Source organism: Acipenser ruthenus, chromosome 7 (genome assembly GCF_902713425.1).
Source record: "Acipenser ruthenus chromosome 7, fAciRut3.2 maternal haplotype, whole genome shotgun sequence".
In the NCBI taxonomy this organism is placed as follows: Eukaryota; Metazoa; Chordata; class Actinopteri; order Acipenseriformes; family Acipenseridae; genus Acipenser; species Acipenser ruthenus.
In genome coordinates, this window is record NC_081195.1 from 58,622,558 (window position 1) to 58,643,881 (window position 21,324).

Consider the following 21,324-nt stretch of genomic DNA (forward strand, 5'->3'; position numbering starts at 1 on the left):
TACAATGGCTATTTGAATGTAAAATAATGTCACAATTGCACTGCAAGAATGCAATGTAATACCATGTTATGTATTGTATGTACTACAGTGGCCCTAACATTACTCGGGTGTAAAACCTGAATTACAGGGCTAAAAAAGGGAGTGTTGCCATTTACTGCATTCAGTGCTTTTAAATTCAAGGACAATCAGCAGCTTGCGACGGCACGTAAATCCTGATATGAGCACCCCCTGCCCTTGAGTACTGGCTCTCAAGCACATTGAGTGTTGTGATGTGGATTTACACCCACAGGAAGATTCAAAAGGTGAAAGACTTGGCGCGACACCTAACCGCACACAAGCCATACTCTTTTGTTTTGTCGTTTAAGCAGAAAGTAGCAGTAACTGTTCCCACATGTGAAGGGTTCATGGATTACTTTCAATATTAACATCATGTAAAATAAAAGGCAATAAACTTGACACCTTGCATACTAAAAAGTGAAGTAGTTTTAAATATCAGAAAATAAATAAATGTCAAACTAACAGCGGGATTATATGAACTATAAAATACTTAAAGATGATTGTGGAAAAGCACCTGGTATTTGTAGGTGTAGGATTTACAAAGCCAGGTCAATATGACTCAGCACTCAAAGGGCTGTTTACCCTTGAATAAACTTGTCAGTTAACATACATATTGCTCAATTGTCTATGAACACTGGCATGCCATTCTGTGGCTTCAAAGACGGTTAAAGTTCAGTGTTTTGATTGGGGAATGTGTCTGCCTTTTTTTCTGGGATCCAGGCCAAGGTGTTATTACTTTGCAGAAGCGCAGTGGTTATTTGGGTGAAGATGCAGCATACAGAACTGAAATGTCACTTGGGAAGGTAAGCTGCTGGTGGAGAAGTTGTGGAAGAAAATAAACATTAAACAAAATCAAAGCGCAGCTTTGTGGACTTGAAAGCATTCACGTTTCATCTGCGGAAAGGTTGCTTCCTAAAACACAATGTTTTGCATTCGCAATCTTTACACCACCTGGACAATCTTTGCACATATGCTTAGCAATGACACCTTGGAAGACAGCTGAACTCCGTTAGCCATGGCATACTGCTCTTGTCAAAGCACTGATCCTAAAATTGACAATCTTTCAGTGGCACCATCTGAAATGGGTTTATGTTATGCAGTTCACTGTGTACTAGTTGAAGAAATGTAAAACACTTTCATTTGTGCTCAAATCAACTTTACAGCTGTATTTGCCATTTTTTGATACAATGCAAACAAAAAGATTATTTTATGAAAAAAATATACATAATGGGTGCAATAAATACTATATTTTACTGTTATATGGTGGAAATGAAAAAAAAAAGTTTCTAAGTAATAAAACCATACATAGTGACATTGTTTGCGTATCATATCTAGAATATTTTCATCTCCATAGTTATCATGACACATAGTTTATTATGGTACACAATAATACACATTTGTTTTGACTTATTTTATTAATGCAGTATTTATACTGTGCATTATTCTGCACTATTAATGTCGGTCTGGATTAAAACTACAATATCTATGAAACTTGCCCATTTCAAACAGATCTACATTCAATTATTTTACACTATACATTTAAAGTTAGTTTTCAAAATACTGTAAAACGTGCATCAGCTGTGTAAAACATTGATGGGAGATTTAATAATGTATTGATTTAAAAAATAATAATTGAGAGACCATAATTATCTACATATTGTGCTTGAACAAGTATTGGTTCCTTTTTATTTTCATTTAAAAAGAGACTGCAATTTTACCAGTGTTACTGAAAATGCTGTGTGACAGGCAAAGTAGAATGGACTTACAATCCTGTGTAATTTATTTCCTTTGTTTTTTAAACAAAAAAAAATCTCATTCAAAATCACACTAAATAGGATTTAGCTGTGTGGTAACAGAGGTGTATATAGAAGTACAAAATAACCAAAAAGATAAAATTATTGTAATAATTATTGTAAATTACTGCGTTATATCCAACACTAGAATAAAGTGCCTTGTTCACTAGCCAAGTGATTTACTATTTTGTGTGTCCAGTGGTTATATTAGCAATCAATGTAAAGTTATGCCAAAATAAGCCAAACATCTAAAACGTGGATGCATCTAAAACGCATACAAAGTTGGCAAAAAGGCAAAAAGAGGGGGTTGTTATACAACTGAACGTTTTTTTTTTTTACTTTTTAGCACTTTTTAAAAAGTACACTAACACTGTAAAATGTTACTTCTCAAAATAGCTTTAACTCACCTTTCACGACTGTGTAAAATGAACAAAGCAATTATGTGAGCTAATGTGAATGGTTCAGTCCACTTCTGTTAGTATTTACTAGTATGCCTTTAATCAATATGATACAATGTATACTGCTGTTAAAAGCTGATGCTATGATATTCCTTCTTACTGTCTGTAAACGGCAATTCCACAAAAAGGATGTTCATTTTTGTTGTATCCTTTCCTGCATCAAGTAGGCTGTTTACAAAACTATGCCCATGTTGTTTTCTGGATTTTGTTTTGTCTTTTAAAAGAAGATATCTGGTAGAACACTTTCAATACATAAAGTCAAAACAGGAGTTTACATACAATGTATGTGGAAGAATGAATTCATAATTTAATAAATAAATAAATACATAAATAAATAAATAAACACATAGAAAAATAATAAATATATTTAACTGTAGTTTTTATCATTTTTTGAAAAAATCAAAGACTTAAACTGCTTGAAAAACAGTGGAGGGGAGGACGGGACCCTTTTAGAACAGGGCATTTTTTTTACACTTCTGCAAACAAAGGACATACAATTTCTTGTCACGTTTTGTCAGTGGCGATGAAGAACAACCTGTAAGTCTTCAGGTAGGGAGCTGATGATAGTCTCAATGTATAACTCTAGCTTCTGGAGCACCTCTTCTCTGACAGGGAGCTGTTGATGATGGGCTTTAACCTGCCATTGAAAGAGAAAACGAAAATATTAAGTCTCTGGCACTCCTGCATGAAACTCAAAATATGAATAGTCTTACAAGGGCTTGGTTTGCCCAACCCCCATTAGTGTATCATTATTAAGTATCTTATTGATGTTCTGATGAAATATCATTTTAAATCCAAATGGTATTGCTAGATTTATGAATGTAGAAATTCTGTGTGTCTGTTTGCGCACATCACGTCTTTATGGTGGAGTTCATTGTCTGGTTACTGTGAGCATTTCTTTGTGTCTGTTTGATTTTTGGGGGTTATTTGACATAATTAATATATTTACCAGCTTCTCCCGTAGTTTTAGTACTAAATCCACAAGCTCAACTTCAGATTTATCTTTAATCCACACCAACAGGTCCTGGAGAAAGACCAAAGATTATCTGACCAACCTAACAAACCCAAACCCGATATGGAAATACAGGTCAGCGCCACTTCATCAGGATACCTCAGGAGAAGGAAAAATACCCTGAATAAGCGGCTGTCCCAATTAAACGAGAGGCAGTTGAGACAACCTTATTCACACTTTTTTGTTTCTAAATGAAAAGAAAAAATAATGAAATCACATCACATTATGATTAATTGTTAAATACATCATTTAAAATAGAAGTCAAATGTTATTTTTTTATTCCTAAAATCACATCTTATCACAAGGCGAGGCACCTGCGATGTTGACACGTCAACATTCTTTGCAACAGCAGCTTGAGAAACCACAGGAGACTCCTCCTCCTTCAAGAGTCCAATGTGGTTTAAGCAATTTACGCAAGTCACAGCGTAATCACGCACTCACTGCACTGTGCTACGCGACCTGTCTGAAAAGCGATCTCCGTTCATCATTTGAAAATACTGTAACCCAATTAAACAAAGTGACGTCCCAATTAAACAACATAAATAGCATTGGGAAGAACTGTCTCCCAGAGTTCTGTTCCATTTAAACAGAAATCTCGATTATCAGTGTCCCGATTAGGCGGTGCTGATTGTACATTTATTGGAATCAGGAAAGCCAAGTTTGTGCTATGTGAAATACATCTTGTCCCAAAATTTAAAAAAAAAAAATTAAATAGGAGCAGTCATGAGACAGAAGCTTTTCATATGGTAAGCACTTACAGCCTCGCAGATTATCTCTAAATGAAGGCACTCCAGTTTCTGGGTCATTTCCTTGTGCCGCTGGCTATACCAGCCGTCAAAGTTTGGTGACCTGAAAAATCGCCTAGAGGAAAACAAAAGCAAAATTAGTCAAGGTAAAAAAAAAAAAAAAATAGATAAAAGATAAAAAGTACCCCTCCTGAGGGAAGCAGAAGACCTTGTCTAACCTGTAAAGCCCAATCCAGTCCCCTTTGAGAACAGAGGTAAATTGAGGTCCTGAATGTTTAAGTGTCCTCATAAACTCCTCCTGACTGAAGGGTCTGATTTGAGGGGGGTTCTGAAAAAACATTGAACACATGATTAGTAGTAGTAGTAGTGGCAGTGGGCAGCAGTAACAGACCTGTATATAATCCAACAGTGCCAATACAAAATAGTAGATTCAGTCTAGCCCAGATAGGTCATCTGTCAAGACAGTAGGTACAAATAAGCATTTATAATTATTTATAAAGAAAAATAAAACATATACGTTCCATGGAGTTACAGCTCTTTGCAGTGGCATTAGACTCACCAGGTAACGTTCCTGTAATCATATGGTAAAACAAATACATCATAAAAATTAAATACATCTCTTAACAAAATTCAAAAAGTCCATTTCTTTTTCCATTGCTGGTGCCAGGTGATTTAAACAAAAAAAAAAAGAAAAATCATACTATGGAAAAAAACAAGGAGGAGGCTTGGAACCTTCATTGCTGCAGTAATCTCCAAAGGCGACATGGGATCTAAACAGATTTTCTTCTTGTTATTACATTGCTCCAATTCCGAAGATTAAACAACACATTCAATTTACTGGAATTACTGAAATTTATATCGGTTTATATATTTTGGAGGGGACTGAGCAGCTTCTCAATATCTACCACAGTAGCTTTAAAATAAAGATAAAGGGCCATAAACAGGCTAAATAATCCCCTCTGCGTTTGGAGACAAAGTATATTTTACTCATGCTGTACTTAAACTGTTAAACATATACAAAACCTGGATAATTTGAAACATCCGGTTATCATGTTACCAGATTGTCTACTGCGCATGCAATATGCAATCATAATTCAACTGGATATAACAAGTCCTGTTCTGTAAAATGTGACAGTACAAAGAACATAAAAGAACTGCAGTTTCAGCAGCAGGTTTGAGTGAGCTCCAGTAAGTGTCTCCTCAAGATGGCGCTCTGTACCTCTGATGGTCGCTTCCTTTGAATCCCCTGTGAGTAAGTCAAGTTACATCATTCTCCAGCTTGCACAAGTATATAGATACTTTGCAAATAGAGAGTCGGTTCAGGTCATGGTATTCTGTAACACAACAGCATGGGTATGCCCAGCACTGCTTTTGCTACTGACTATGGGTGTAAGGGTACACCAATATCACGATATGATACATATTACGATTTGCAGGTCACAATATGATGTGTATCACGATACATGTGATGGTCCTAATGGGTTACTTGTATGATGCATAATAAGATCAAATGATCATTTAATGACAGACTATTTTGTCAGAAGACTAAAATTAAATAACTTAGGGAGAGTATGTATTTATATCAACTATAAAACACACTTATTCTTCATTCAAGAACCACTTGAACTACAATGAGCTATGTTGTGCTTTTGGTCTTGTATCACAATACAAACAGTACATACCTCTATATGATACAATATATGTTACACCCCTACTAGTGACACACCTGCAGTTTGGACTCTCATGCGGTACAGTGCTCTACGGCAGTTTGAGTTTCAGATGTAGTGGCAGGACAGTAAAGAGGCAGTTCTGTGTTATTGCGCTCTGCTCTCTACTTGACCTTGGAGGCACAAGGTTTCACATACACACACTGTGTCATAATTACATCTTTGAGCTATAAATAACTAGCAGTACAACCATTCCAAAAGGAACTGATCATTTTACAGAACAGGAAGAACCCGTCTCCTTACCTTTAAAAGTCTTTTGCTAAGCGTCTTGTCCTTGTGAAGAAATGTTTTATAAGCTGTGTAGACCCCTGAGAAGATCAATTACTGTATCAGGCGAGGGCAGAGTTATGGCTTATTTTACAGCACGACACATTTTTTTCTTAATAAACAATCATAGCCTACCAGGTTTTGTATCTAGCGTCTTCAGCTTTGTAAGTTTCTTCACTTTTACTTGTTTAGGCAAGTCACCTTTAATGCAATTCAGAGAAGCGTCAAACTGACAATTCATGACACCATGAAATTAGCAATGTGCTGCAGAGATGATCAAATCTGTGGTCTCTTGGTTACAGTTACAGTCCCACTCTCACATCAGTAGGTCTATTCTGACTGTTATTCGTGATATAGTGCTCCCTTGTTTGAAGGTCCTTTGTAACACAGAACAGGTTAGAAGACGGTATGGTTGTGGCTCCCATTTGCCCCAATAATGCCATTAAACTATACCTTTCATTCTTCTTGTAAGGCGGAATGCAAATAGCATGGTCTCTTAATTATGGCTCCTGACTACAGCATTATAAAAGGGGGAGACATTGTATTTAGTGTAGAACTGAAAAGGTATAATAGATTTATATGCAATTCTATCATTTAAGTTTTGGGATTTTAAATATGCAAACATCATGCACATTTCTCTAAATAATATTTTAACAAGACTGGGCATTTCCTCCTGTAGCCGGTTTCTTCTAAACATTTTGTTAACACTGAACTGATAAATACATTCCCAATGGCTCACCCAGAAGCTGTACAGAAACTGTGTCCGTCTACTAGAGGACAATAAACAGCTGCTCAGTGGAATACAAAATATGAAGGCAAAACAAACCCTGCTACAGTAAATATACCCATGGATTTGTTTGTATATGTATATAAGAGTATGCAAGAGCATGCAATAGCTTTTAGTATATCAAATATAAATGAACAACATTTTATGAAAATTGTGTTCAGAGGCAAACTACAAATGTAATGCAGTATTATTTTAATCAAAACACTTGATAGATATTTTTTTCTGTGCTCATACCAGACATTTTCAGATCTCCTATGCGGATGATATGGGGCCAGTATTGGAAGGTTTTAATGAAGAAAGGGTTTGTCACCCCCAAGATAACATTGGGCCTGGAAAACAAAAGAACAGACTTCTAATTAGGCAGTACAACAAGGTTATATTGTTCTTTAAAAAAGGGTTATACGGACTCTCCATCCATGTGGATTTACACATAACCCATCTTTAAATATGAAACTGACAGTCTTACAAAACAGGAAATCGCCAGTTAGACTCAATTCTAAATGATCACTTTAGTTTTAATTTGATGTATTACTTACGGTGCTTGTGTCCTGGTTGTGTACTCTTTAAATTCACTGTTGTGAATTGTAAAGTAGGGGTGATAGTCACAGCAGTATTTTAATGGGGAAATAGAACTGGAAGAGAACATTCAAAAAGGCAATATGGTAAAGATTAAACAAACTATTTTGGACATTTTTTGCAACAGATGTGTTTTAAAAGTGTCTAGAAAATCTTAAAGTTTTGTGAATAGGGCCCTCTTTCTGACAAACAAAATAATAATTACTTGCCAAACTGACATCAAATGACGACTTCTGACAACCTGACATTTATCAATTTTGTCAGGTTCACAAAATAATTCTTATGGGCTTACAAACCAGCTTTTGGTTCGAAGAAATAAAAATAAGGCTATAAGTAGGTAGGAGATGGCACCATGACAGCAATTGGCTCTCCCAGTAACATCAGCTCCCAGAACATCTGAATATGAATCAGGATTGGTTGGAAACATCTTAAAGAAGAAACCACATTCTATTACAGGACTGTATTATAGAGGTGGAGGAAAATTAAAATGCTTATAATAAAATGTGCATGTGCCCCCCTCTCAGGCTAGAACACAAGTTGATTCTGAAAGCATCAATAACTTTTTAGAATTGGAAGAGCTCTTTTAGTACGAGAGGTACCACCACAGTGTCTAGTCAAACAGAAAGTACGTACTTGAACAGATCCAGTTCATGGACTGTAGGCAGAATCATAGGTGCTGGCAACAAATTCTGAGTAAAGAAAAACAAAAAGAATATGTATCAAATTCCTTAGCAACAGAGTCGTAATTATAGTTCATGATATAGTATGTACTACATGCTCAGAGGTTTATTTTACAGTACCAAGGAATAGCTGGATTATTTGCATCAACCACTTGAGGTACTCCTCTGAGAACCAAGGATGGCTGATGAAATTTACCCATAGGGTGATTCCCCAGTGCCGTAAAATGACCTTAAATTCTGGTGGGTTATAGGTTGATCAACCTTTGTCTATACACAGAAATTACAGCTCACAAGAGTTTTAGAAAAGCAATTGTCTATAATTTTACTGCTTTATTGTGATATTTACCTCCTGACAGGATTGCTTAAGAGGACTGGCTCCTGGTTTGTCATTCTTTGAGGGAATTCTCATCTGTAAGAAAAGCAATAATTCCTAGATGGAAGATGGGGACTGCAGATATATTTTTGCAATGTGGAACAGAAGTAAACTGCAGCTTATAGTATCCTGGATTTAGCAGGATTGTTTTTTCAGTATTTCCTAACAGCCAAAAATAGCATTTGCTGTACATGATTTAGTTGTGTTTCAAATTGCAAACAAAGATTTATAAGCTATGTCAAGGAAATCCACAATGCTAACCTAAAACCAGCCAAAGTGAAGTAGGGTAGGACAGTTCAGTAAGCTTGGAGTTAAAGGTATTCATGGTAATAGTGTGACATTTGGTTAATTCGATTTGTAGCACTAAGGCACCATAGGAAGCAAATACCAGGTTGGTATACCTTGGGCCACTGAGGATCATAATAAAATTACAGCATCTAAGAGGTCATTCAAAAGTATCCAAGAAGCAATAATGGTACCCTATAAAGATCACAGACTATGTACAGTACTTGTTTCCTGTGATTAGTGAACATGGTACTTAAATGCTAGCATGTGCACAATTCACATATGTATATACCTGTATAACTTACCTGTATAACCACCCCCATCACTGCTAGGTTCAGAGTTTGTCCAGGGATTGGAGCAGGCCATTGATCAATCTCATTGCACACTACAAAGCAGGGGGAAATCCAGAGAATAATGCAAGTATAGGTATTTGCCTGCTGATGTGAAAGTAGATGTAGATGTCACCTTCTAAAGGGTTTCTTACACTGTAAAACTATCCAACTTCGAAGAGATAAACAGCTTGTTGTCAGACATAAAAAAGGTACACTAAAATAATGGTAAATAAGAGACTCTGGTTGTATTCAGTTATAGGAGATGTTTGCATACAGTACCAGCAAATAACTGAACATTAAAATCATCGCTGACAGATGGAAGATGCTTTAGCAATAATCTTCGTTGCCTCATTTCCTGTTAAAATCCTTGCCCTTCATGAAAAATTTACTAATCTGAACAGTCCTTTTAAAAATATAAATGATTTGCCATTTCTGCTTACTGGATATGCAAAACATATAATTCTACAATTATATTGTGCATTATGTATCTTTAACCATAGGCTGCTGACATTACTTAGTTCCTGTTCTGGAAGAGCAGAAACTAAATTCTGCATTATTGAGTCGAGAAACCATTTCCTTCCTGCAACATGCACAATTGCATCCATATATGGTGTAGTAATACTGAATAGAACAATTTAAACGACGTCATAAGTAATGTAGTCTTTGTTTGCTGAACAGATCCCCGTCAAACAAAGGTGATGAAGCAGGGACGCTGTAATAAACCTACCTCAGAAAAGTAGGACATGTATGTAATGTCTTGAATACATTGTATATGCAAATTTAAACAGCTCTGTGTGACTATCTTAGTAAGTCTATAATGACTTCAAAAGGTTAGGAGTCAGTTTTATTGAGCCATGACAAAGTTGACTGCTTCATTATGGAATATATTTAAAGGTTTATTTATTTCTAAAGAATATTTTGCTTGTGGTACCAGTATGTAGCACTTTTTTTCACATACATGTCTGTTAAATTCAGTACATTGGATTTGTTTTGTAGTAAAGAGCCTTCTGCTATATTCATTTTTAAAAATACAAGGTTTAAAATAGGGGTGGGAATTTTGAGTAATTTAGTGCTCGAGTACTCAAGTGTTAATTTTGAGTACTCAAACCTAGTGCCATTACGACGGTACATTTTAAAGAACATCAATAATAAAATAAGAGACAACTGTCTGATACAACTCAAAAGTTTATTTCAAGCAAATCATATCAAACATCTACACAGCTGAAACGCCATATTTAAAATAACAATTAAACATAAAAGGGTTTATTTTCTAACTTGCTACATATAAAGCACTACTTCAAAAAATATAATAAAATAAACATTTTAAATGTATGAACATACAAAACTGTAAAAACAAAAGTAGTTTTTAATTTAAAACGAAAGTAACATGTGTTAGCTCTTGTGTGTGTCATTTGCTGCAGCACAGAATCCAGGTTGAGCTGCTGCAGCTGCAGCTTTGTAGTTTTCTGATCTAAATTTTCTGCTGAAATCTCTCCTACTGATATTTTCCCTGGTGCATTCCTTGTACAAAACGAAGGAATTGATTAATTCAAAATAAAAAAAACATGTATTAAAGTCAGTCAAAATTACAGCTTGTTACTAGGTGGGTGAGCTTATAACTTCCTTATTTTTGTGATCCTGCCTGAGTATTTATTTAGGAAAAGTCATTAATGCACAACCACATAACTTTCAGACACGCAGAGTAATTTAAATTTGAAAACCTCAAACCATCAAAATTACTTCCGTGGCTAGTGTTAAGGTGAATAAAATATTGTAACGACCCCTGGAGACGGAGACGGGATTCAGGCGCTAACAAAACTACTTTATTAATTAAACAGGGTCCGTGTCTGGGTCAGGACCACACCACAAAAACAATAAATCCTTCCTCCTGTCTATCCTAAAAACTCGCTCACTTTCTTGCTTGCTCGCTCGCTCTATTCCACACACACACAGGCTCCGGCTCCATCGGTCCCCTCACACACAGAGAAGAGAGCGGACCACTACTCTCATGGGGGGGCACAGCAAGGATGTCTAGGTGACATGGTCTGCACCCACAGCGGCTCACACACACACACACCCACCCACCCTCCCACCCACCCACACTAACCAAACTAGTGGTATGGTCCCACCCTGGAACAATACAGATATTGTGCGTGAATGCACAGGACCAGATGAAACAAAAGTCTGCCAACCTGAACTGACCGGGTTGCTACAATATATTGAACTTACATTCATGAAGAGATATTATATACATTTTTTCGAGTAATTAATTAGTGCTCAAGTAATTATAATTCTTTAAGTCACCCCTAGTTTAAAACATTTAGTACTTTTTAATATGGCTCAGAAAGCATCTTTACATAAGGTGAGTGCAAATGTGTGCCTGTAGAATAAATCTAAATATTAATTACACGATACTTTAACATTTCTAGTCTTAGGTGCATTCATATTTCAGTTAGAAAATGTATTTAACCCAAACAGAATCCTTTATTATTTCTTACCTGCCTCCAGACAAGGCTCTAGCTTCTCAAAGTATTCGGGTGCAATGAGCTGCAACAGGGATTGGAATAGATTCACATAGGGGAGTCTGGAAATCAGCACAAGAGAATGTAAATAAAAATAGAGCTGTTAAAAGGGCAGCATAACTACAGTAAATATATCTAATATGTTATATATTGGCTCAAGTATTAAAGGGCACTGTGACAGAGAAATAATGAATCTTTGTTATAAATCTCCCTCCCGATCTGTGAGGACGCTGTGTAAAGGGAACAGTGTGCCCCGGACTGGATGGTCTGACAATTCATTCCAGGGAAAGGTGGAAGTCGGCCATCTAGAAAAGGGAGCGAAGCCACAGTACGCCAAGTCATCGCCCCAGACGGGAAGCGATGTTGCAACTGCGGAAAAACAGTTGCTCTCGCTAACCAAGGGGGCGTGACTGACTGTACAAAAGGGGACATGGCTAAGCAATCTGTTCCTTTGTTATGGTTGAGAGAGAACCGCTGAAGGAAAATAAAAAGCAACCGTGAGTGTTTAGTGTTTGTTTGTTTGTTTGTTTTTGTCGTTTCTAATTGTACTTGTTTGTTCTTATTAGACAGCTAACACGTACCGGGAGCTGTCGCTTAAGGCCAGCACCAACCCGGACAACACTTCACCACCGTGCACTAATAAATTGTATTTCACCACTTGCACGTTAGCACTCACTCTGGACGTGTGATTGTGTTTGTGTTTATACTGTGTTTATTATTTCGGGACTGTAACCCGTGGTTTAAAACTGTGCAATACACATTGCTGTGTATTGCCTGGGATATTATTTACGGTCGCCACATTCTGGATTAAAAATGGAACAAATAAAGAATAGTTTGGACTGTGAACTTTGTTATCTGTCATCTGTTACGCATTGCATCACTTTTACACCTGCGCACTGCAAACCACTTTGCCACAGGCACACACAGATGTGCCAGGACATCTAACACCACGTTATAACTTTACAGTAGCAAGTAACTTAAGATTTTAGAACATCTATGGGCACACATCTTGTAAATTATTAAAAACATAGAGTCCAATCACAGAAAAGCACAACGGATTTCAAGGGCATTTCAAAGCTGTTTGCAAAGTTAGAATCTCAATCAATTTAAACCATGCAGGCTAGAGTAAGATTTTTTGGTTTATTTGTATCCAACCAGTGTAATACATTAGGCATTATTAGGTTAAATACGCATAGCAGTTATATAGTATATTTTCCAACTGGACATAAGAGTTTGCAAAATGTTACATACCTTTTGAAAATATCCTCTCTTCACAGAAACATCCTTAACTTGCCTGAAGTAGACATAGCCATAGTAATGTGCTGTATCCCTCTGGAAGTAATAGAATTGTAGTAAAATTCTTGCAAGCACAGTACATGACAGCATTAAGGTTGAAAAAAGGATGATCAAACTTAAACTGTAGATGGCTATTACCATAGATTTTTCTTTTATTATTATTTTTTTTACCTTCAGCGCCACTGGTGCATCCGTTATATGCATTCTCCTCACGAAACCATAATGTCTTCCGTCCCACAGACTGACGGACCCGGAAACTGAATTGGGTATCTCCAAGACAACCTGTGAATCATTTTGTATTGAAGTTTTAACAAATGCATTTGTTGATTTTAACATTAATCTATAAACATCACATTGCTTTGATAACTTGCTTTGAAAAATGGATTACATAAATGGACGCCTGAAATGTAAGTCATCAAAATTTAAAACCAATCACCACTACCAACTGAGTGGTTTCAATAACATATGAAATGTACTGCAAGCCACCTTCTTTTATCCTACAGTACAAAGCTCCAGTAGCTGTGCTGTTTATCGATTAGACAATGTTGTTATTATACTCCACCTATTTAGTTAATTATTAGGCTGATTACATGAAACTAAAGCATAGCCGCAAAATATGATTATTCTGATCCAGTTATGCCCCTCTGATGAATAGCAGTCTGTTTTCTTAATACATTCACATATAAAAACACTACTGAAATAAACACTTATTTTATGCTGTACAAAAAGCTAACAAAATACAGCTGATGTGATTTACCTGAATACGAATCTGGAAAAGACAAGTAGCATATGCTTGTTTTCTAATACAAAAGGGAGAAGAAACACAGTTACAAAGGTATTCAGATTCCGATTATAGCCCTACCTATGTAACATATTAGTGACGACATAACCATTCATGTTAATTGTTTGAAAAACACAATTCCAACACCTACATATAACAGCAATTCTCTCATAGCTCTGCTTGGTGGAAATTAAAGGTCAGACTGAAGCAACAATGTTAATTCGATCACATTAACTTGTATGAAAGCACAGCAAATGCTTACAACACACTGAAAGCTGTAGAGTGCTGTGAATAAAGGGCTGTTTTCAAATGTTATTTCTTTCAAAATATACATTTTAAATGTATGATGTATTCAAATCATAAGACTTCTTCTCCATACTTAACTATTTAACCTTTGATATGAAATGTTTTTGGAGAACTGAACTGATTTTGGACCAGCCTTCCAAAAGATAACTTGTTATTATATCCAGGAAATATGTTTGCCAAAGAAAGATTGATTATACATGAATTAAACAAATAAGAAAACAAATGGTTACCTCTTTTTCTGTCAGTTTAACCTCATGTGGATACACGAGCTGGAAAAAAATATTTAAAAACGCTTTGTTACATGTACTGTATAACTTAGTTGTAGTTGTGTATCCACACTGTACGCAGTTATGGTTTGGTGCAATTAATATGGCGGCACCTGTTCTGGCTATAAAAATAGAAAAAAAATGCATTATGTCGTTTTTGTAACATTCAGCCTATATAAATTACTGTGAAAGTATAACATTTGGTCATGGTCACACTACAATAGTTAAAGTCAATTATGAAGAAAACAACATTTGCCAGGCTCCTAACATTGCAAAAGATATCAAAAAACGCGAATTCAGTAAGTTGATACATTCCAAAATCCCTTTCCAGAACTGGCAAAGGCAGCCTTCCTTACCCTAGAATAAATCGGGTGACGCGAGTTGCAAACACGACTATAATCAAAAGTTGTAGTCATGTACAGTTACCATTTTTGTACCAGAGCTATGCGGCACCAGACTGAGTATCTGCGCTGTCAGATCTGTTCATAAAGACTGCCGTACCGACATATTGTAAAATAATAATAATAATAATAATAATAATAATAATAATAATAATAATAATTGTGTGTGAAAACACATATGTGTTTAAACCATCTTGCTGTGATATACCAGCTATATTTGTACTTTCTAAATGTATGCCCATACCCCCGATTTATATTTTGATAACAAACTGTGCTGGCAACGCAGACTTAACTTTAAATTATGCCTCAATTGTGTATTATTTAATATTCATATGTACCCAGTACTACGAATTATATACCTCCTTGAGCTCATGTCTGTTATCCCCCTCGACTCGACTCTACTCGACTCGACTTTGCTTCCAGGCTACACTAGCTCAGGGATGCTTTGGTACCTCTAATATGGCCTGCCCGAGCTCCAGGTCGAAGGTGACAACGCAGACACACTCGAGCCAGGATGAGAAGCGGGCCCAGGGCAGTCGTCTAGCCGAAACCTCAGAATTTCTCTCCGATTTAAAATAAGTTCGGGGTTCGTTACTTTCAAACAGGTCCATCACGGTTTGGGTAGCTGTTTATTCATTGTACTGGATACGACTTTATTTTGGCGACTTCGTGATGAATAAAGTGTTACAGCGCCCTCAAACGTGGAGGACTTGCTGTTTCAAAGCTGGCTCAAATTTTGACATACTTGTTGCGCGTACCCTATCCAGGAACTCCAGATGTTGCATTATATTGTTGAATTCAGAGCCAACAGTAAACTGCCTCTACTAGTCTAAAGACTGCAAAGGTTTAATCTTAATCATTTTAACCCATGCAGACTAGAGTATTTTTTTGTGAGTCACTTATTCCCTTGCATTAAAAATGCACTTTATAAAACTATTTCAATAAACGTTCCAGTTATATTACTTTATCATCCATACATGTTTTAAAATTAGGTGAAGACGTTCTTTATATTATTGTTAAACTAGATAACAAAGATGCTGTTTATGAGCCTGTACTGTAAAAACAAGTGGGTACGTCGTGATACTATTGAAATGAGCTGCTACATTATTTTTTACCAAATAAAACAAAAAGCTGCAGTCCACATTCAATAATAATAATAATAATAATAATAATAATAATAATAATAATAATAATTCTAATAATATGAAAAAAGTTTGTTGACAGCAGTTGTTTGCTGTGCATTTTGATATTCAGATTTCAAGTAACTGCATGAAAGAAAGAAAAGAAAGCAACTAAGAAAATGTTCCTTGTTCATTTATGAGCGCGCGCTCCCGTGAAAAAATGTGTGCGAGCCTTTCTCGGGCTGCGCGCGCCCGTGGTAATGTCCGCCATTTTGATTAGAATATATGACAGATATTTTCTTGCTTCAGCTTAAATTTAAGGTTGATGGTTGGATTTTAAGCATTTATTTTGTTTGCACGAAATAAAGCAAATATCTACAACAAACAAAAATAAAATATACGTTTGAACTGTCTGTATATGATTATCTTGGATGAAACCCGGATGAAAAAACGGTAGCACGAATGTTTACGCTAAACAAACCACAATAAATTGCACGACTTTTTTTTTATAAGGTAAGTTATTTGATACAAAATGTAATCGCTATTTTTATGTTAATACTCATTCTACATATATAATGCGTGCTCATTTTTATTAAAACTACTTTGACAAGTGAGTGTGCCGCATTCGGATCGTGTTTACAATTAGATATTCTCTAGGACAGGTAAATATTAACAAAATAAAATCGATTGCCTTGCAGCACAGTTATAAAAAATGAACAGTTGGATAACGATCTAATAAGAGTTTTGTATTAACAGCACCTTTTTTTTTCTTTTTAAGAGGCCCTCTGAAACCTAGCTGGAGGTTGATTGGGTTTCCGAGAGGGAGGAGGAAGGGTAGCTCTAAACAAACCAGCACCCCTCCGTGTATTTGTCTTGGGGGGAGGAGGTGTGCAGGTTAATTGTTCTATCTGGGGCTTAAATTGTTCGTTGTACTAAGTGTAGCAACCAGTTAATAATGACCAGCTCCACGTGTGACCATACATTGCTCAGTGTGTGTAGGACTTAAACAAATTAATACATAGGCAGAAGGGCCTGGTGGGACTACTACTAGCTTAGTAAAATGTACCGGTTCACGACAGGTTAAATATTAATAATAATCTTAAGACTAATACTATTTATGAAAAATGTACAAGAAGGTAGTCTACATCTGTTTTTAGATGTAAATTGGGATCAAGTGATCAGACATTGAACGATGCTCTCTAGCAATAGTGATCCTGCGAGTCAGTAGTGCAAAGACAAAGAGTTTTGAACAGATTGATACTACAGTACTAGTGCTGTTAAACACAGAACATTCCAATGCATTTTTTTTTATTTAAAATAATCGCTTGCAAATTCAAATTGTGTAGTTTCAGTGTCATTACACAGCAATCACCCGCGAGTGAAGTATTTTCTAATTTAGTTAGTTAGCATGTGGTTGGTTTTATTATTGTTAAACTAGATAACAAAGATGCTGTTTATGAGCCTGTACTGTAAAAACAAGTGGGTACGCCGTGTACTATTGAAATGAGCTGCTACATTATTTTTTTTACCAAATAAAACAAACAAGCTGCAGTCCACATTCAATAATAATAATAATAATAATAATAATAATAATAATAATAATAATAATAATAATAAATAAATGAATGTAATAATATGAAAAAAAGGTTTGTTACATTGAAATAAATGTTTTTAGTTACTACTAAATACTGTAAACCTAACAAGTTTAAAGAACCACTCCAAAAGGAAAGTGGTGTTTGGGGAAGATACATTTTTTATTTTGTTTATTTCAATATAAAGACTTTTGGAACATTAAAAAAAGTATTTTGAAGTGCTAAATAGGATTTAGGATTTTTAGAAAAAAAGAAAACAATATGGTTCCTGTTGCTATCGCTGCAAATAATGATGAATGAAATTAAATGTGTATAGTTCGATTTTTAAGACATTATAAAAGTTACCACCCAGGAACTTTTAAAACATATTTAAAATGTAACTGCAATTTGTTGGCTTTAACAGATAAGCCTGGAAACTAACTAAAGATTAAGGATAACCTGACACAAAAGTGATATTGGTGATACCATCTATTTAAGTAGATTTTTTATAGTGTGGCTGCCTGTATAACTCCTTTATTTAGCAAGCAAAACTAAAACTAATCTACTAAAATAAATTGTTAAATACTGTAGCAACAAAGCAAAAGAATAGAGATTTGTTTAATTGCTGACTCTGAGTATAGTGAATAGCCACAGTTTTGGTACAGTAGGCCTAGTAGTAAACAAAACTAAAGTGTGTAGCCTACATGTTTACACCCTTGCTAATATACAGTATTGTTGATTGTTTTTGGCAATTTCCTGATGGAAATGGGGGATACGTTCTCTTCCACATCATGATACACTGTAAGTGAAAGTGTTCTATTTTCCATGCATTTGTTACCCAGGGAGATTTCCCTTTGTATATAAAAGGGGAGCTAAACACTGGCCTAATTTGTACAAGGCAGCAGCAGATTGAATTGGAAAAGAAAGTGATTACAGTATAAGTGCATAGGAGACAGTGGAGGCCTGCTATTCTATGACAATGGTACTCATCAAGTTAAAAAAAAAAAAATAATTGCTATGTGTGTTTGTGTTTAAGGATTTTTGTACTGATACTGTAGTGCTGCGTTAAGATGTTCTTTTGATTTGAATGCATGTCTATATTTACTGTAAACTCTTTTAAGCTATCAACACTGCAGGTACTGTAATAGCTTTGATTAGCAAAGGTTGCTTTGACAAATAGGATTTGCTGGCAGTAAAAGTAAGTTATTCATGCTATTCCAAGTACTATGGACACTGAAAAGTTATTTTATCTTTACGTAATACAAAAAAATAAAGCAGGGTTTATCTGGAATTTAAACATAAGAAGGTTGTTTATGTTTTTGTTTTGCTTGCCAGAGCTACTGTGTAAAACAAAGCTTTCAGCACATACATACCCATAACCCCCTGCTGCACCTGCAAGATGGCTGTTTACAGTAGTTCAGTCACAGAAAGATTTAAAAAAAATCAAGGAAACCTGTGCCTGCTTCTGAAACTACTTAATGTAAATACACTTTATAACAATACCTTGTTTATGAAGCAATGAGTAAAGAAGGACACATAGAAAATCTGGTTAAAACATTCAACTGGGAATCAGACTCAACATGAAACAAAAAGCATTGTCAGCATTGTTGTAGGCTATCTGAATGGAAGTACATTACAGTACATTATTACCATATAGGCACATCTTCACATTTTTATAGCAAAAGGTATTAAGTCAACATGGCAGGAACAAGATATTAATCACTTTGTGTCAGCAGCTGAATTATAACAATTTCCTACTGTACATGTGTCAACTTGGCAATATCACGTGCAGTAAAGTACTACTGTATCAGTCCAAAGGACAGCATGAAGCAAGTACACAGGCTGAAATGTATTTTTTAGTATAGCTTTCTAAACCACTAACATACAGTACTGTACCAAAACCTTTATTCCCCCTTTGAAATGACTGTAAGGCTGCTGCCAGAATTGGAGTCTCAAACACAATATCCTGTTTGGTACAGGTAGCCAGCTTGCACGGAAATGGAATCTATATTGCCAAGGCACATTACAAACCTCACACCAAGCCACACACCAGAAAGTGAACTCTGGGCTGTTAGACAGTGGTTGTTGGTACTTTGTGTTTTGTGGATTGCCTGGATTACTGTATAATATCTGTTTAAACTAATGATCTATAGACCTCAGTCCCATACTTCTGAAATCCAGGTGGCAATGGATTTTCATAGTGCTTAATATCTAGGGTAAAATACAGTACAGTAGATGGTTATTCAAAAAAGCTAAATCATGTTTGCACTGTTTGTTTTACAAAGTAAGCCCTCCCCCATTTATGAGCAGTTATGTGTCAGATGCACCTTCACCTGGCAGTGGATGTGTTGGAATGAAACTGGAGAGGGTTTTCCAATGGTTTGGTTCAGTAGTTTAAGGTTGTACTTTTTACTTCTGTGTAGTGTACGCTACAATTGCATCATTACAGTACATCATTAAAACGTCACTGTGCTTTCTTTTCAACATGAACATACTTTTTGTCGAGTAGAATTTTTTTAGGGGATGCATTTCTTAGGTTCGATCTGGTTACACTGAAATTTGTTGACCGATCTTTTGTTTTCTATTCGTGGATATAGACTTTGGCTGTATTAAGTTTGGCTGTATTTTTTTCCTCCTAAGCAAACCTTATTCGCAATCACAAAAGAATTCAAAAGGGAAACATTATATCAAACCCAATTTTGTATTTCTGTATACTGTTTTGTTACTCTGTGATATTACAGTTTATGTTTTAATGGCTGTTTACTCTGAATCAGTTATTTAATCTCATACCAGTATTTGTAGCAATAATGTAAAATAACAATACTGTAAAATAAGTTTTAAAAAAAGCATTGTCCGCTTTTTGCAAGACTGTTTAGTGTCTGTATGGTTTGAAACACAGACTGACACTGTAAACAAGTGATAAAGAGTTTACCAGCTAAACGGGCGTCAAGAACAAAATATCAAGCAATTTTTAAAAATAGTTGACAGCTGGAAGTGCCTGACGTTTTTCTAGAGACAGTAGGGACATATTTGCCGACATGATGGTTTCAACCTCCAGGGCAAACAATCATCTTATTGCCAAGCAGAGTTGTACTGTACGATCCCACTGAATGTGTCAATGTGTCTGTGGTTGAAATCCTTAAATATTTTTAAGTTTCAGTACCCACCACATTCCATAAAGGCTAGGACTTTTTTTTTTTTTGTGCTTCACTGGATCCACAACTTACTGTACAGTGAGTATCAAACAGGTCAGTTTCTTTTTCTTAGACACTTTCAGTGCCTGCTGGTTCCATTGTAATCTAGTACAGTAGGACTGCATATGGGTCATCAATATCAGACTACAATACCTGCAAGCCTAAGACTTTTAAGTGATCAGACTTGTGTGTGTATTAAGATTGACCCGTTGCCACAAAAAACGTGTCATTAGATGGTTTGACTGACACAATCAGTTCCAATTTAAAAGTAGATTTATTTAAGGTGGGTTGGCATTTATTGGGGCTGTGTTGAGAGGTGTTGAAGTAATTATTGTACAATATTTTACATTTAAAAATGATCCAGTATCATGACAACTCTAGAGACAATTTTGCTTGCCTACCTACTGTAGATTCAGATCATGTCAGCATTGTAGCATTTCATTGGTACTTCTGTATTAATACCTCCTTTTTTGTTTGTTGAACACATCATAAGAGTGATTTTTGTTTGTTTTCTATATTCAGAGAGTGGATATTCCATTATTAATTCTGAATATCAAATTAAAAGGCAATGAAAAGGGTAGCTTGAAAGGCTCACTCTTCCACATAAAATCTGCTTATGTTATAATTACACAGAATTCAGTACCACTGTGTGTTTTTGAGATGGACATGTCATAACTGTGTCTGTAGGTGTCTAGGTAGTTAGAAATAAAAAATGGGTGGTATGACGGACAGGTGTGGCATTGTCAGGGTGAAAGTTCATGTTTTAGCTAAGC

General features: G+C 35.7%; 1 protein-coding gene and 1 pseudogene across 11 annotated transcripts in view; one reads left to right on the forward strand and one right to left on the reverse strand.

Moving 5' to 3' along the window:
• Positions 1–2,589: 2,589 nt before the first annotated feature.
• Positions 2,590–16,033, reverse strand: LOC117415883 (protein DENND6B-like; annotated as a pseudogene).
• Positions 16,034–16,057: 24 nt separating this feature from the next.
• LOC117415872 (serine/threonine-protein phosphatase 6 regulatory subunit 2-like) overlaps positions 16,058–21,324 on the forward strand; it is a 46,139-nt gene continuing 40,872 nt past the window's right edge. For 9 of the 11 annotated variants that reach the window (XM_059027396.1, XM_059027398.1, XM_059027400.1 and 6 more), the window contains exon 1: positions 16,058–16,299. The gene's annotated coding sequence lies outside the window, so the exon portion shown is untranslated. The remainder of the gene's footprint in view (positions 16,300–21,324) is intronic. The other 2 variants (XM_059027405.1, XM_059027406.1) reach the window with 1 other exon arrangement.